This window comes from Chrysochloris asiatica, unplaced genomic scaffold (assembly GCF_000296735.1).
Source record: "Chrysochloris asiatica unplaced genomic scaffold, ChrAsi1.0 scaffold00351, whole genome shotgun sequence".
Taxonomy (NCBI): domain Eukaryota; kingdom Metazoa; phylum Chordata; class Mammalia; order Afrosoricida; family Chrysochloridae; genus Chrysochloris; species Chrysochloris asiatica.
Window position 1 is genome coordinate 2,030,017 of NW_006408869.1, and position 13,665 is coordinate 2,043,681.

The window sequence follows — 13,665 nt, forward strand, 5'->3', positions numbered from 1 at the left end:
GAAGATCAAAGACCACAGCCTTTGCTATGGATTGCATCTCAATGTCAAGAAAACAAAAATCCTCACCACTGGACCAATAAACAACATTCTTATCAATGGATAAAAGATTGAAGTTGTCAAGGACTTCATTCTTCTTTGATCAACTATCAGCACTCACAGAAGCAGCAGTCAAGAAATCAAAGGACATATTGCAATAGGCAAATCTGCTGCAAAGACCTTTTTAAAAGTGTTGAAGAGCAAAGATGTGAGCTTGAGGACTAAGGTGCGTCTGACCCAATCCATGGTATTTTCAGTAACCTCATATGCATGTGAAAGCTGGACAGTGAATAAGGAAGACCGTAGAAGAATTGATGCCTTTGAGTTATGGTGTTGGAGAAGAGTATTGAAAGTGCCATGGGATGCCCAAAGAACCAATAGATCTGTTTTGGAAGGAGAGCAGCCAGAGTGCTCCTTGGAGGCCAAGATGACCAAACTTCATCTCTCATACTTTGGACATATTGTCAGGAGGGACAAGTCACTGGAGACGGATGTCATGTTTGTTAAGGTGCAGAGTCAGAGAAAAAGAGGAAGACCTCTTTTTGATACTGGCCATGTGGCAGTATCAATGGATTCAACCGTGGCAACAGTAGTGAGGTTGGCCCATGATCGGGCAGTGTTTCATTCTGCTGTGCATAAGGTCGCTATGTGTTGGTACCGACTCAATGGCATCTAATGACAACAACCACAACAACCACCTAATATAAGATATTTGGTATCCCAAGATTCCAACTATTGTCAAAATCTGACAATTTTCCCTAGAGTAACATCAAATCTACTGATAGCCAACTAGATACACAAAATGGAATTAATTACCTTTTAGATAGTTGGAAATTTCATCTAAGTAAGGATCAATGTTTTTCTTTTATCTTACAAAAGTACTACTCTAAAAACTCATTTCTAAGTTTTTTTGATTTCTTTAATGTTGGCTGTAATCAATATTTTATAAGAATATATCTGTGAAATACATGTGGATACAAATAAGTAAGGACTGATATACAAGAAACATGTGTATTTGTTAGTTAGTTAGCTAGTTCCAACTCATTGTAACTCTTTATATAACATAATGAAACATTACTTAATCCAGTACCATCGTCAAAATCATTGCTATTTGATCCTAATGCTCCAACCACTGTGTCAATCCATCTTATTGAAAATCTTCCTAATTTTTGACTCTCTACTTTGCCAAGAGAAGCTGGGTTATATGAAGAAAAACATGACATCAGGATTGGAGGAAGACTCATTAACAACTTGCGATATGCAGATGATACAATCTTGTTTGCTGAAAGAGAAGAATACTTAAAATATTTACTGATGAAGATCAAAGAGCACCGCCTTTGGTATGGATTGCTTCTCAATGTCAAGAAAACAAAAATCCACACCACTGGACCAATAAACAACATTCTTATCAACGGAGATGAGACTGAAGTTGTGAAGGACTTCATTCTTCTTGGATCAGCTATCAACCCTCACTATCAACACTCATAGAAGCAGTAGTCAAGATATCAAATGACATATTGCATTAGGCAAATCTGCTGCAAAGACCTTTTTAAAGTGTTGAAGGGTAAAGATGTCAGCTTGAAGACTAAGGTACGCCTTACCCAAGCCATGGTATTTTCAGTAACCTCATATACATGCGAAAGCTGGACAATGAATAAGGAAGACTGTAGAAGAATTGATGACTTTGAGTTATGGTGTTGGAGGAGAATATTGAAAATGCCATGTCCTGCCAAAAGAACCCAAAATCTGTGTTGGAAGACATGCAGCCAGAGTGCTTCTTGGAAGCCAGGATGGCCAAACTTCATCTCTCATACTTTGGACATATTGTTAAGAGGGACAAGTTGCTGGAGAAGAATATCAAGTTTAGTAGTGTGGAGGGCTAGAGGAAAAGAGGAATACACCCAGTGAAATAGATTGGTAAAGTGGCAGCATCAATGGGCTCAAGTGTGGCAATACAGTGAGACTGGCTCAGGATCAGGCAGTGTTTCGTTCTGCTATGTATAAGGTTGCTATGAGTCGGTACCTACTCTATGGCACCTAACTACAACAACAACTTTCCCAAGCATGATGTCCTTCTCTAGAGACTGGTTCCTCCTGATAATATGTCAAAGCATGTGAGAGAAAGTTTTTCCATCCTTACTTCTAAGGAGCATTCTCTATGTATTTGCTCTAATCCAGATGTATTACTTCTTCTCTCAGCTTCTAGTATATGTTGTATTCTTCCCTAAAATCATAATTTTAAGGCATCAATTTTTTTTTGATCAACCTTATTTTTGTTCAACTTTCTCATACATTTTAGGTGATTAAAAATGCCATGCTTGAGTCAGGAAGCTTTAGTCACCAAAATGATCTCTTTGTGTGCTATTTCATGCCCCATCAAGTATAACTCAGGTGGTCCCATGTATTATAGAATAGAACTTCTCTGTGGTGTTTTCATAGTTGTAATCATAATTGAAGCCAAATTACCAGGCATATCTTTTTCAATAATTAAACAGTCTGAAATTGATCAAACAGTCAATCATGATTTATTGATAGTTACAGCAATTGGAATGAAAAATTTGGGAACAAAGAGGACAGATCAGTATTTGGAATATATGGCCTTGGTGATATCAACAATGCTGGAGATCACATGATAGAATTTTGCAAGACTAATGACTTGTACATTGCATATACCTGTTTAGAACAACATAAAAGATGACTATACACAAGGACCTCACCAGATGGAATGCACAGAAATTAAATTGACTATATCTGTTGAAATAGATTGTGGAAAAGCTCCATATCATGAGCTAAAACAAAACCTGGGGCAGTCTGTGGAGCAGACCATGAATTACTTATATTCAAATTCAACTGAAGAAAGTTAAAACAAGTCCACAAGAGTCAAAATATGATCCTGAATATATCCGATCTGAATTTAGAATCAGCTGAAGAACAGATTTGATGCATCAGAAACTAAAGAACACAGACCAGAAGAATTTTAGGATAACATCAAGAACATCGTACAGGAAGAAAGCAAAAGGTCATTAAGACAATGAGAAAGAAGGAAAAGACCAAAATGGATGTCATAAGAGACTTTGAAACTTGCTCTCCAGTGTAGAGATAATAAAGCTATTGGAAGAAGTGATGAGGTACCAGAGCTGAACAGAAAATTCAAAAAGGCCATATTGAGAAGACAAAGTCAAATATTAAACTGAAATGAGCAAAGACCTGGCGTTAGAAAACCAAAATTGAAGAACATGCTCAGCATATCTCAAGCTGAGGGAACTGAAGAAAAAATTCAAACCAAAAGTTGTGGTATTGAAGGAGTCTATGTCCAAAATATTAAATTATGCAGAAAGCATCAAAAGAAGATTGAAGGATGGACATGCAAGAAGGAAGGAACAGATGAGTGACAATTACTGTGATGTTTTAAATAATTGAGTAGTGTAAAAATGTATAAAAAATAACAAGTGATTTCTCTACTGAAGCTATAGAAGATTTTTTATATCATGTTTAAGAAGCTCAATTCAGTTTTCAGGAAAAGGGCAGAAAACTGAAAAGAAATCCTTGCTTTGAAACTGTCTACTTTCTACTCCTTACCCCCTGTCTTTCAGCTTGTTTTAATTTTGCTCTGAATTTATGAATAGTGAAGACCAAAGAAATAGAAGATACCTTTGGAAGCTTCATACCAAGAAATTTACCTTGAAAACTACTATTCTGTGGAAGGAAAATTACATCAAATTCCTGTCTGATTTAAAAAACAAAAAGAAAGAAAAGATTTCTTATATGTAGATTTTTAAGACTAAGGCAAATATAGATACCTAACTATACACTGTTTATAGCAATTGTATAAGTAAGAATGAGATTTGTATTTTAAGAGCTTTGTTATGTGGATGTTTTCCACTGGAGTTGACTGCTTAGAAGATCTTTTATATCACTTTAAAATTGTATTTTTGGGCTTTCACCTTGATGACATCAATTGCCCCATGAGCTCACCTGTCTTTCTAGCTATGACCTTGTTAGATGAACTGTGTTTGCACTCACTGTGCAAATGTCCATATATTATCTATTTAAGCAGCAGCCATCACTCAAGGAAGTTGAATGAGGTAAACATTGACATAACTCTTTCCCCTTCCCTCTTTTATAATGTAACAAATACCTTTTTATATTCCCCTTTCTCCTTCCCCTCCCACTTTTGGGAGAGTGTCAGAAACTTGATAGCTTGAGGGGACTGAGAGAGTGATCCACACAGATCCTGGCTTCTTCATGCTTCATCACAAGATGTGTTACTCGCCAAGATAACTTCGTGGGAGATTCAGCTGACAGACTCAAGGAGCTCAGGAAACAGGACCACAGACTTTAAACTCTGGGATCCTGGCCATGAGGTTGGATGCCTCACCATGTTGAAAAGAGACACTGGACCTAAATGGTGCAGCATGACTTTGTTCCTGCTGGCTAAATTTATCAACGCCACAATCAGCTAAGTCAACTGCATCTACCTTTGAAAAACAGGGAGAGCACGTATCGGGAGGGGAAAGTAGATTTGGAGTGAGCCATCATTGACATAATTCCTTTGATGGCTTTTTAAACAATGGGCTCCTTGGAACTACAGGAGATTCCTGGCATTACCCCTCCCTGTCCTGCCATGATTCTATGGACTCTGGTGTTTCTAAGTGGGGAGCATACTCTGGAATCCCTGGGAACCTATCTGGTTGACATGGCTCTTCCTGGGGTCATGATGGTATGAGCAAGCATAGTGGGGGTGGCACAGGGAACCATTGCCACTGGAATGGCAGCTTCCACTCCTGGAAAGTCTCTGCCTTTCAAGGAAAAAACACCTACAGGGATTAGGGAAGAAAATAAGACAATGCTGAAAAGTTACAGTTCGAAGAAGAAGACTTTCCTTCTTTGAATCCAGAAGCTGGCAAACAGAATCCGCCATGCAGACCTATTGAGACCCCTTCTGGAGTGTGGGAAAGCGCACCTAGTGACAAGCAACCCTCCAAGATTCTGGTCATCAAAAAAGTTTCCAAAGAGTTTCCTGTTGCTGCCTTCTCTGCTGCATTCACTTCACCAGGATCTCTTCATGCAAATGGGAACAAATTATCAACCATGGTTCCGAGTGTCTATAAGAAGCTTGTTCCTAAGCCTGCACTATCTCCTTCCAAGCTCAGTGCATAGAAAGCTAACAGAATGGAACAAAAATCAGGATCCCTTTCCACTAGTCAGGAATCTGCTTTTACCAGTCCAATTTCTGTTAATAAACCAGTGGTACTGGCTGGTGGCACAGTTCTAAACTCTCCAAAAGAGAGTCCCTCCAGCACCACCCCTCCTATTGAGATCAGTTCCTCTAGTCTGACCAAGGTGACCCGCTGAACTTCTGACAGGAAAAGTGAGTTCCTGAAGACTCTGAAGGATGACCGGAACAGAGACTTCCCAGAGAACAGAGATGCTGACAAATTGGAGGATCTGGAGAACAACAGTATACCTGAACCAAAAGAAAATGGAGATGAAAGCTGTCATCAGAATGGCTTTACTCTTCCCATGGTAGAAGAAGGAGAGGGCCTCTCACAACTCTGGAAGCTGAGCACAGGTTATTAAAAGCAATGGGATGGCAAGAATATTCTAAAAATCATGAGAATTGTCTTCACCTCTCAGAAGATGAGCTCAAAGAGTTTCACATGAAGACAGAGCAGCTAAGAAGAAATGGCTTTGGAAAGAATAGCTTCTTACAGAGCCACAGTTCCGGTCTCTCTTCTTTCCCTGGAGAAGCACTGGTAAAGCAGAGTTTGAGGACTCAGACACAGAAACCGGTAGCATTGAAACATCAGATGATGATGCCTGGAAATAGGCATATAAATGCTCACCCAGTAAACTCTGCCTGTGTGTTAGGGAATATACAAAATAAATCCTTCTTTTCCTTTTCTTATGTTATTGTGGAATATGTCATGCACAAGGGAAATAATCATATCCCAAAAAGAGAGAATGATTGGCTTGTTTAGCTTTAGTTATTTTTCTTCCCTATTTTTTTGCATAATAAGAGAGAAGTTTGTGTGGTGGGAAACATTTCAATGCACAGGTAGAAGCTGGCAGTACAGAGAGAAGACACTGGTCTGCAGCAACAGTTTCTACTACCAGCCCCTGGGGCACTCATCCCTGTGCTCAAGTAATCATTTTCAATGACAAAGTGACTATTGAAGTTATAAATGCATTAAATTAATGCTAATAATTTGGATGTTTTATTTTATTTTGGGCTGCTCTGGTAATTTTTGCCCTTAACCAAGCAAATGTGGTTTTCTTTTAAATAAAAATTTTGGCAAGGGGTTGGGAGGGAGGTACAGCTGTAAAATATCTAAATGTAGGAAATGTTGTGTTATCCTTGCAACCTTGATATTCAGGGTGGATTGTAAAATATAAATTTTTGTGAGATTTCAAAGGTTAAGATTATTTTTATAACATTATTTACAGATTTAAAAGATGTGTATATCACAAGTCTGTTATGAGGGGGGAAAATGCATAAAATAACTAACTTGGAATAAAAATTTTGCGCCAGAAAAAAAGAAGTCGATGGAAGGAATATACAGAGGAACTGTACCAAAAAGAAATGGTCGATATTCAATCATTTCAAGAGGTAACATCTGATCAAGAGCCAATGATCCTGAAGGAAGAAGTCCAAGGTGCATTGAAGGCACTGGCAAAGAACAAGGCACTGAGAATTTATGGAATACAAATTGAAATCTTTCAACAAATTGAAACAGCATTGAAGGCACTCACTCATCTGTACCAATAAATTTATAAGAGAATGACCTGGCTATCTGACTGGAAGAGATCCGTATTTGTGCTCATTCTAAAGACAGGTGACCCAATGGAAATCGTTGGACAATTTCATTGATATCCCATACAAGTAAAGTTTTACTAAAGGCAATATAAAAACTGCTACAAACATCCATTGACAGAGAACATCCATAGTTTCAAGCAGGATTCAAAAAAGGATGTGGAATGAGTGATAATCGTTGCTGACATTATATGGATATTGGCTGAATGTAGAGAACTCCAGAAAGATATTTCCCTGTGCTTTATTGACTACAAAAAGGCTTTTAATTGTGTGGATCATGAAAAGCTTTGGACAACGTTGTGAAGAATGAGTATTACAGAACACTGAATTGTGCTCATGAGGAACCTGTGTAGACAAGAGGCAGTTGTTAAAAAAGAACAAAGGAACACCAAATGGTTTAAATTAGGAAAGGTGTGCACTAGGATTGTTTTTTTTTCCACCATGCTTATTTAATCTGTATGTTGAGCGAATAATCCAAGGAGTTGGATTATATGAAGAAGAATGTGGCAACAGGATTGGAGGAAGACTCAATAGTAACCTACGATATGCAGATGATACAAACTTGCTTTCCAGAAGTGAAGAGGACTTAAAATACTTACTGATTAAGATCAAAGACCACAGCTTTGATGGGCTGTATCTCAATGCAAAGGAAACAAAAATCCTCACCACTGAACCGGTAAACAACATCCATCCTCACCACTGGACCAATAAACAACATCCATATAAATTATCGAAATTGTCAAAGATCGAAGATCCAAGTTGTCAAAGACTTGATTTTGCACAGATCAACCATTCAATACTTATGGAAGCAGCAGTCAAGTAATCAAATTACCTATTGCATTAGCCATTTTTCTGCACAAATCTTGTTTCAAGTGTTAAAGAGCATAGACATCAGTTTGAGTACTAAGGTGCGCCTGATTCAAGCCTTGGTATTTTCAAAAACCTCATATGTGTGTGAAAGTTGGACAGTGAATAAGGAAGACTGTAGAAGAATTGATGCATTTGAGTTATGATTTTGGAGTATAATACTGAAAGTACCGTGGACTGCAAAATGAGCAAGCAGATCAGTGTTGGAAGTACATCCAGAGTGCTCCTTGGGAGCCAGGATGCCCAGACTTTGTCTATCATGCTTCAGACATATTATCAGGAGGGTCCAGTCTCTATATAAGGATATCATGTTTGGTAAAGTGGAGGGTCAAAGTAATAGAGGAAGACCCTCAATGAAATGGATTGGCACAATGACAGCGGCAGTTTGCTCAGGTGTAGCAATGATTGTGAGGTTGGTCCAGGATTGGGTAATGTTTCATTCTGTTGTGCATAGGGTCACTATGAGTCAGTACTGACTCAATGAAACCTAACACCAAGAATGCTCTTGACCATCTTCTTTAAATGTGATTCTAGACCACTTAAACTATGATTTTTTTAAACCTGAATAATTTGATAGCTACTTTAGAGTGGTATTTTAAAAATTGATAACCTCTATGGGACTGGTTTAATGAGCCAGACTCCAAAGCCATTTTAGAAGCTCTGGTAGTGTAGTGGTTACGAATTGGGCTGTGATCCACAAGGTAAGCAGTTCGAAACTACCAGCTGTTCCGCGGGAGAGAGATGAGGCTTTCTGCGCCCGTAAAGATTTACAGGGTCGCTATGAGTCGGAACCGACTCCATGGCACATAACAACAACAACAACAGGGGACCTTCATTTGCTGATGTAACATCATTCAAAATCAAAATAAACAATTACAAATATCCATTAATAATCATCAGAATGTGGAACACAGGAAGGATGAATCTAAGAAAACTGAAAGTTGTCATAAATTAAACAGAATGAATAAAGATCAATATCCTAAACATTAGTGAACTGAGGAGTCCTGGTGTGGCACTGTGGGTTATTGTGCTGGACTGCTAAATTGGTTTAAATGTCAAGGTTAGCAGTTCAAGATCACCAGCTGCTCCTCAGAAACCCTATACAGGGCCACTATGAGTCAGAACTGACTCATTGGCACTTAACAACAACAGTGAACTGTAATGGACAGGAATTGGGCATTTTGAATCATACAATTTTGTATTCATATACTGGTAATGGTTATGAATAGGGCTACAAACTGCAAGGTCAGCAGTTCGAAACTACCAGCTGTTCCACTGGTAGTTAATCTTATAGTCCAGGAACCAATGACCCTAGGACCATAAAGAAAGAAGAGCATGAGTGCAATGTGGAACCCTATCCAGGGAGGCAGCAACACCAGAGATGGAGGCAGAGATAAGGTCATGGACAGAGGGAGCAGCTGAGGACTCTAGATTCATGGAAAGAGAAAGACTGAGTCCTGGTGGCTAGGAGGCAGGCTTACAAAATGTGTCATTTGGTTGTTTAAATTATTATATATTCCTAAGTGTTTTTGTGTCCCTCCCTCTGCCCCCCAAAAAACATACACACAAAGGGAATGGAAGCAAATACTGTTGAATGATGATTGCACAGAGGAGATTGTAATCATTACAATGAAATGGTGAGTGTAAAAATGATGTACTCCCATGTAAATTATCACTCAATTCACAATAAAAAAACTTAATAAAATAAATGAATACTGAATTTTAAATTTGGAAAAGAAAAAAGATTCATTGATCATCACTGGTGATTGGAATGCAGAAGTTGGAAACCAAGAGAAAAGATCAGAAGTTGTAAAATAATGGTTTTGGTAATAGAACTTATGCTAGAGATTACATGATATTATTTTCTTAGACCAATGACTTACTCATTAACATTATTTTTAAAACAACATACACAGTGACTGTTTATGTTCTATGTCAGTATCCCAGGCATTAAAGAACTGAAATGATGGGCATTGGCCATTTTGAACTGGATAACAAACATATGGTCTAATCTGCCAAACAGGAGCCAGCTGTTCCGAGGGAGAAAGATGAGGATTTCTGCTTCTGTAAATATTTACAGCCTCAGAAACCCTGTACAGGGTCGCTGTGAGTTGGAACCAACTCCACGGCACATAACAACAACAATATGCCAAAAATGACAAATTGAAGAGGAATGGTGCTGCATTCATCCTCAAAAAGAACTTTAACAACAATAAAACAAACAAACATGTGACCCATGCCACATAGAATACACAATAATCAAATCGAATACAAGAGATGACAGACAAGATTCCTATCATTGACCGAAACATGGCCAGGGGTCAAAAGTGAAGCAGACCGTTAATTGCTCATATGGAAGTTCAAGAAGAAACTGAAGAAAATTGCAACAAGTGTGTGAGAGGCAAAATCTGACCTTGAATATATACCACATGCATTTAGAGACCATCATGAAAACAGATTTCACACATTGAATATTAATGACTGACAACCATGCAATTTGTAGTATAACATCAAGAATACAGTCATGAAGAAAGTAAATGGTCATAAAAAGAGACGTAAATAAGAAAAGATCAAAATGAACATCAGATAGGATTCTGAAACTCGGTTTTGAAACTTAGAGAAGAGAAGCTGACATGTCTTTAAGAAATGATAAAGTAAAATAGCTGGACACAATATTTCTAAAGGCAGTTTGAAAAGAGAAAGTTAAGGATTATAATGAAATATGCAAAGATCTGGGGTTAGAAAACCCAAAGGGAAGAACATAGCATTTCTCAAGCTGAATGAACTGAGGGGAAAACTTAAGCCTTGGTTGCAATATTAAAGTATTCTATGGGCAAAATATTGAACGATGCAGGAAGCATGAAAGGAAGAGATAAAGAATGCAGTCACTGAACCAAAAATTATTGGTCAACATTCAGCCATCTCAGACGATACCATATGATTGAGAACTGATGATACTGAAGGAAGTAGTTCAAGCTGTATTGAAGGTATTAGTGTAAAACGAGAGTTTAAGAATTAGAAAATACCAATTTAAATGTTTCAACAAAGCAGTGCAGTGCTTGAACTGCCCACTCATGTATGTCAAGTAATTTGGAAGAAAACTACTCTATCAACTGAAAGAGATGCTTCCTCAAAAAAGGCCCAACTATCTCCCCAGCTGCTCCTCAGAAACCCTATACAGGGTTGCTATGGGTCGGAGTCTACTCAATGGCACTTAACAACAATAACAACATCTACTTTAAACAACAACAACAATTTTCCAGTGGAAACCTTATGAATAGCAGTGGAGTATTGTCTGATATATTGCCTGAAGATGATCCCTTCAGTTTGGAAGACCCTCAAAATACAACAGGGGAAGATCAGCCTCCTCAAAGTAGAGTCAAACTTAGTAATGTGGATGGAGTAAAACTTTCACAATGTTCATTCTTTGATGTGACATAACTCAAAATGTGAAAAATTTCCAATATTATTTAAAATTAGGAATATGAAATGTACATAGTATGACTCTAGGAAAATGGTAAGTAATCAAAAATGAAATGAAATGCATTAAAATCAATATTCTCGACATTAGAGAGCTGAAATGGATGGGCATTAGCCATTTTGAATTGGACAGTTGTATGATGATGTAAGATAAACACTGGAACACAAGATCGGTTTGAACTGTAACATCAGTAGTTTAAACTTAAAAAATGGCAAATTGAGGAAGAATGGTGCTACATTCATCGTAAAAAAATAAGTTTGTTTTTGTTTAAAAAACAACAACAACAACAACATGCTCTCATCCCTCCATCCAGTGGCAAACTCTCTCATCCCCTCCCAACCTTGGTAACCTTTAGTGTTTAAACCTTCTCTTTTTTAAAATATTTTTACAACGGTGGTCTTATAGAGTATTTGTTCTTTGTACTGACTTACCTTACTAAGTATAATGACTTCCAGTTCATCCATATCATGAGGTGATTCACAGATTCTTTTATTTAATAATGTTTAAATATAGCATAGCATTTCATTTAGTATATGTACTAAAGTTTGTTTACTCACTTGCCCATTGATGAACTACCAATGCAAAGGTAGTTTCCATTGTTTTGTAATAGCTGGCCAAATGATCAAGGGGCATTAATATTTCTAACTGTTTGAGGAAGCACTATACCATTTGCTATGGTAGTTGCACCACTTCTATTCCCACCAGCAATTTATCAGTGTTCCAGTCTCTCCATATACTCACAACCATTTGTTGGTCTCAGTTTTTTTTGGAATTTTACTCTTCATACAAGAAACCAGAAGAGACATACATAAATTGAAGAATACAATGTGCTCATGGATAGGAAAACATAGCATTATGAAAATGTGAATCCAATCACAGTGATCCAAAGATCTAATGCTATCTCAGTCTTATTAGAATCCAGCATTATTCTTCCAAGAAATGGAAAATCTAAATACCAACTTATATGAAAAGGAGATACCAGATAGGCAGAGCACTACACGTTGGACCACAAGGTTGGATTAAAGTGCAATGTCAGTGGTTCAATCTCACAAGCTGCTCCTCAGAAATCCTATATGAGCTCACTGTAGGTCAGAACTGACTTGATGGCACTCAACAACAACTTAACAACTAAAGAAGAAGAGCAAATTATGAGCCCTCTCACTTCCCCATCTCCAAGCTTACTACATAGCCACAGTAGCCAAAACAGCTTGATCCTAATACAACAGACACATAGACTAGTGGAACAAAATTAAAAACTCAGAAGCCAATCCTATCTCATACAAAATGCTGATCTTTGACAGGCCAAAACACATTAAATGAGGAAGAGATCATCTCTTTGACAAATGGAGCTAGCAAAACTGGATATCGATTTGCAGAAAAATTCAGTATAACCTATACCTTACACCATTAACAAAAGAACCACTAAATGGATCAAAGCCTAAATACAAAACCTAGAATTACAAAGATCATCAATGCAAAATTAGGAACAAATTTAGGGCCCCTAATATGTGGAGTCCTGGTGTAGCACTGTGGGTTAATGCACCAGACTGCAAAGCCATTTGAACTACAAGATCGGAAGTTCAAGCTTACCAGCTGCTCCTCGGAAACCCTTTATAGGGTCACTATGGGTCGTACTGAGTCAATGGCACTTCACAACAACAACAACAACAATATGTGGCATTATGGGTTAATGCACCAGACTACAAAGCCATCTGAACTGCAAGATTAGCGGTTCAAGCTCACCAGCTGCTTCTTGGAAACCCTGTAAAGGGTCGCTATGGGTCGGATTAGACTCAATGGCACTTAACAACAGCAATATGTGGTTGGCCTCCTGGTGTGGCGCTGTAGGATAATGCCCTGGACTGCAAGGTCAGTTTGAAACACAAGTTTGGTGGTTCAAACCCACCAGCAAGTTCATTAGTTTAATCCCACAGCATCACTATGAGTTGGAACTGATTCGACAGCACTTAACACCAACATCAATATGTGGTCACTGACAAGCTTATGAATAACAATGGAACATTGTCTAATTGTACCATAGTGCCAAAAGATGAGCCCTTCAGGTTGAAAATCACTCAAAACATGCCTTGAGAAGAACTGCCATCTAAATTAGAGTCATCCTTACAGATTTAGCAAAGCTTTCAGGAACTTCATTTACTGATGTGGCATGACTCAACACGAGAAGAAATCACTTGAACATACAAAGTATAAATCTAGGAAAACTGGAAGTCAACAGAAATGAGATGTATATAAACCAATATCCTAGGCATTAGTTAAGGAGCTCTGGTAGCGTAGTGGTTACGAATCGGGCTGCGAACCACAAGGTCAGCAGTTCGAAACTACCAGCTGTTCCTCAGGAGAAAGATGAGACTTACTGCTCCCATAAAGATTTACAGCCTTGGAAACCCTGTACAGGGTCGCTATGAGTCGGAACCGACTCCACGGCACATAACAACAACAACAAGGT

The 13,665-nt window shown here is 38.1% G+C and overlaps 1 protein-coding gene and 1 pseudogene across 2 annotated transcripts in view; both read left to right on the forward strand.

Moving 5' to 3' along the window:
* The window catches only part of NCAM2 (neural cell adhesion molecule 2), an 834,023-nt gene that overhangs the window by 729,417 nt on the left and 90,941 nt on the right, over positions 1-13,665 (forward strand). The window lies entirely within an intron of this gene.
* LOC102825846 lies at positions 4,442-5,866 on the forward strand (annotated as a pseudogene).